This window comes from Tenrec ecaudatus, chromosome 16 (assembly GCF_050624435.1).
Source record: "Tenrec ecaudatus isolate mTenEca1 chromosome 16, mTenEca1.hap1, whole genome shotgun sequence".
In the NCBI taxonomy this organism is placed as follows: Eukaryota; Metazoa; Chordata; class Mammalia; order Afrosoricida; family Tenrecidae; genus Tenrec; species Tenrec ecaudatus.
Genome location: NC_134545.1, coordinates 76006438 through 76011306, shown reverse-complemented (window position 1 = coordinate 76011306; position 4869 = coordinate 76006438). Strand labels below are relative to the sequence as shown.

General features: G+C 42.0%; 1 non-coding gene across 1 annotated transcript; it reads left to right on the top strand.

The window, feature by feature from the left end:
- The first annotated feature begins 221 nt into the window (after window positions 1-221).
- LOC142429966 (U4 spliceosomal RNA) lies at window positions 222-362 on the top strand. Its single transcript, XR_012780466.1, has one exon. It is a non-coding gene; the product is annotated as a U4 spliceosomal RNA (small nuclear RNA).
- The last annotated feature ends 4507 nt before the right edge of the window (window positions 363-4869 follow it).

Genomic DNA, 4869 nt, shown 5'->3' with positions numbered 1-4869 from the left:
CCAGAGAGAACTTTCTTAGGTGATGCCACTGGGTGCACTGACTAGAGTGAGTTGCTCAATGTTCTCCTAGTAGGAAAAGTGTGTACTAGACAGCTTTCCCCAGCAGAGCTGTTTCCTGTTAGTGGTTTTTTTTTGGGGGGGGGGGAAGGTTGTTAACCCCCTCATACATAGATGTGGCTAAGATTGCACTCAAGCTGCTTGATCAAGACATAAGTTTACCTAGCTTTGCGCAGTGGCAATATCATAGCCAATGGGGTTTACCGGAGGCTCGATTATTGCTAATTGAAAACTTTTCCCAATACCCCGCCATGACGACTTGAAATAGAGTCGGCACGGGCAATTTTTGATGGTCTCCACGGAGACTGAGTAATTTGGTATAAAAAATAAGTTGCATTTTCCTTATAACTTTTCTGGAAGCAAATTACCTCTCTAAGTTACAGGTATTTTAGCGTTCTTTTGCCAATTTTTGGTTGCAACTCAGAAACGCAGGGCAGAAGTATTGTTTACAGACTCAGGAGATCCCTGTAAATGGGAGACGATTTCGATAGCAGTGAGTTTGGTATTTTCTCTTCTTATAAAACCTACTTAAGGGATATTTTATCATCTGGCTCTGAATCCTAAGGGTCTTACTTGCTTTTTCCTTTTACCTATTGCAGAAAGCTTGTTTTTTTCCTGCATCATTCGTATACATTCTTGTCTTCCTCGCTCTATTTTTCCACCGCGACATTATATTTCTCCATTCTGCTTTTTGCTACGCTGGCACGTTACTTTTTTCTCTTTTCTGAACACACCTCCTCAAGATCCTGCCCGTTATATCCTGCACCTCTTCAAGCCGCTCCCTTTCGCCCTTTCATTCAGTTCACCATGTTATGTTGAAAGAAAGAAAGAGAGAAAGAAAGAAAAAAAGAAAGAAGTTTACCTAAGTCAGTTTAAAGGAGTCGGACATAGAGGTGTCTTCAGTGACCCGTTTTCTTTGACAGCCTGAGTCACTATCTAGAGTAGTGTTCCCTCCCCAGGTACCTGATACTCGGTAAAGAAAGCATTCATGTGATTATTTTATTTTTACCGTTACATATTGCCTCAGTCAACCATTTACGTTTCTGTAATGTCGGCACCCTCCCTGTTACTTCTTACTGTTTGGTAACTAGTTTTTCCTGCTGCTTCTCTTTTCCCCCTTTCTGCTACCCAACACAGCTAAGCTATGTCTTGCTTATATCATAGATGATCAGATCAAGTTGCGGCACTGAGCAACTGAGCACACACAGCTGAAAGTGTCTTGTAATACAATGGATTTATAACACAGGACATATTAAGTTAGACCAACACTTCCTGAGCCCAGTGGCTATGCCTGTCAAACCCAAATCTCATTGCCATCAAGTCCATTGCACTTCACAGAGACCATCGAAGGCACAGTAGACATGCCCCAAAGGACTTCCGAGCCTGGAGCAACCATGGCGTGACCCGTGAGCTAAAATCGCCAGCCCTTTAGGAGCAGTTCAGCCCTTAACAACTGCAGCACTAGGGCTCCTTCATGCTTCTCTGCCACCGGTCACCTGTCCGAGTCTTGCTTCCTAATGCCCAGCTCTCACCAACCTACCCACCCACAGAGGGCAGACCTCGGAAAGACCAGGCTCTGTCCATTTTCCTAATGTATAAAATGAAGAAAAACGAGTCCATTCTCTGATTGTATTTAATTTATTCTAAGATGCATTTGTTGTAAAAGAGACAGGATTATTCTGCCTCTTTATCGGTATTTACAAAGGGGCTAATTTTCAAAGGAGATGGAAAGACAAGTGCAGGAACTTGGGGCAAACACCAGAGAAGCTATCACCCCCTCCAGGAGGGAGAGACTGTAGGACCTGGGTGAGGAGGTGAGGAGAGAAAATATTTCCTACTCTTCTGCCTCCTTCTACCTCTCCTAAGACTTTCCCATTGTGAAGCCAGCACCTTGCCATAATCTAGACCATCTACCTCCCAGGGAGAGGTATGGGAAGTAGCCCAGGAGGGGCAAAGGGCAGGCATCTCTGGGATGTCACTGGCCTGGAGTCAGTGCTGACTTAGAGCAGCTCGGGAAGGGTGGAACTGCTCCTGGGGTACCGGAGGCTGTCATCTGTATGGGAGAAGAAAGCCTTTCTCTTCCCCATGGTGGCTGCTGGTTTTGAACTGCTGGCCTGTAATTGTAATGGTCAACCTTAAATATGCTACTTCACCAGGCTTCCTTTTGTCCTTTGGCACAGTCACTCAGAAAGAATGAAAGAAAGAAAGCTCTTTCAGTGAAACTATAAAACACTGCACCCTTATCACTTAGAATTTTAATTTTACAAGCAGCAAAAATGCATGGCTGCCAAATCGTAGAAATCTTTATGAAACAAACAAACAAACAAAATACCGGAATGTGAACTATTGTTTCTCACCACAACCTTCATTTAGGTCTATTTGTTTCTTTTCTTTCTTTGTTTTTTTATATTTTAATCATTTTATTGGGGGCACATACAACTCTTAATCACAATCCATACATCTATCCGTTGTATCAAGCACATTTGTACATTTGTTGCCATCATCATTCTCAAAACAATAATTCCATATTTAACAGTTAGCTTTGAAGTGTATTTTACAGATTTTTTGGGGAGCATTTAATCCATCTTATTTTTAAATAGAGGCAGTCTTATCGCTAAATGATCTTTCTAAAAAAATCATTTTATTAGGGGCTGATACAACTCTTATCACAATCCATACTTACATCAATTATATGAAGCACATTTGTACATTCATGGCCCTCATCATTCTCAAAACATTTGTTCTCCACTTAAGCCCCTGGCATCAGGTCCTTATTTTTCCTCTCCCTCAAGAACTCTTGATAATTTATAAATTATTATTTTGTCATGTCTTGCCCTGTCTGACATCTCCCTTCACCCACTTTTGTTGTTCGTTCCCCAGGGGGTCTATTTGTTTCTGAAGGCAGTGTTTCTACCTCTCTAACATTTCCCTGAAGGATGCTGAGTTTTTCATGCATAGCAAGCACATCACAATGGCTGTTGGGGCATCCGTGAGGGACCCAAATTGTGTTCCTGCTGAATGTTCTTTGAGTCTGGGGAACAAGAGGCTGGATGGGCCAAATCAGGGCTGTGCCATGGATGGGGTCAGGCTTGCTAATGAAATTCTCATAGAACCGCCCTCTTTCTCCCCAGAATGAGCAGGTGAGAGCGTAATGGAAACAAATTCCTCGGCGCCATTCTCCTGGCCTTTTCCTTACTAGTGAAGGTTCCACTTTTCTTAGCCCATGTTCCATATGAGCCCCTGTGGGTGACTCTATTTCTTTTAAGAAAACCTTTCAAGATTACCCCTGTGGGATCCCCCAATGCGTTTGCTATAAGGTCTGCACCGACCACTCACTCTTAAATTGAACTAACCCAGCAGACACCTGCAGAAGCCACTTTTTTGATTCAATCTTTTCTTAAAAAGGCCCTACAGAGACTAAAAGGCGCTCTGGTGAAAGTTCCTCAGTTAAGGAACAGCCGCTCTGCGAGAGAAAGACGGGGCTTTCTACTCCATTGAAACAGCTAAGTTACTAAAGGACCCTGCCCTACAGGGTCACTGTGAGTGGCCCCAACTCAGTGGTGATGAGCTGAGAAAGAGACAAAGACAAGGCTATTGCTGAGATCATGTGTCATTTCATTTGGGATAAACCCATGTACGTATGAACTGGAAATTCAGTAGCAATACATTTTGGCTTACCCATGTATAAAAATATGGACTTGTGTTTTTTTTAATAATCTAATACCTTTGCAGATTTAAAAGAGATAGATTTCAATGCTGATTCATAGTGTGATCTCCTTGAAAACATTTTGTGGCAGATTCCATTTTCCAAAGATGACCACAATAATAGCTCTGGCCCCATATATGTTGCTAAAATCTTACTACTCCCATGCATGAAGTCTAATTTCTCTTCTTTTGAATCTAGGATAGTTTGTGATTTGCTGATGACTAACGACCATAATGCGGTGCTGTATGATTTCCGAGGCTAGGGCTGAAAAGACAATGTAACTTCTACTTTGCTTACAGGAATGTTTGCTCTGAGGACCCCAGTTCGAGACAGATTCTGACTACTCAGAGGCCGCCATGCAGTGAGGAAGCCCAAATCAGCCTAATTTCACAGGATCACCGGAGAAAGCCTGAGAATATATAGACAGGGAAAGATGCTTTTTCAGCTCCCAGATATCCCTGTTCCCTTCATCCTTAATGCTTCAGTGATAACCATTTATATCTGCAATCTCAGGAATCCCAGAACCAGCAGCACTCATTCAAGCGCTTCCTGAATTCCTGGCCCACAGAAACGGAGGTATAATAAAACGAGAGCAGTTGTTTTAAGCACCAAGTTTTGAGGTGATTAGTTACACGGTAACCAGAGTGATTAGTAACCAGAGTAATTTTAAATGCCAATTATAGACAACAAATGTAGTACTAGCAATGCATGTAATTGATTGAAATGATAGCAATATAAATAACCATGGCCAAGTCTGCACATTCACAGGCCATGGCAACTAAGTCATTACTGCCTGCTGGCCAACAGCATTGTTAAATGCCATCCGAGTGAAAAGAAAATGGGGGGGATACGATTGATGAAATGTGGTAGTTTTGATGCAGAAGGATGTAAAAGGATAATGAAAAGAGTGAACGGGTTGATAATAAGACTTATTTTCGAAATAGTTTAATGTGTTAGCTGAGATGACAAATGCTTATTGATTAAAGACAATCAAATAAAAAAACCCACAACCCTCTTAAATGACCAAAAAATCACCCAACTATCACCATCCAGAGATAATCTTCCAGATGTTGATTTCTTATGAGCATGCAGATATATGTGTATGC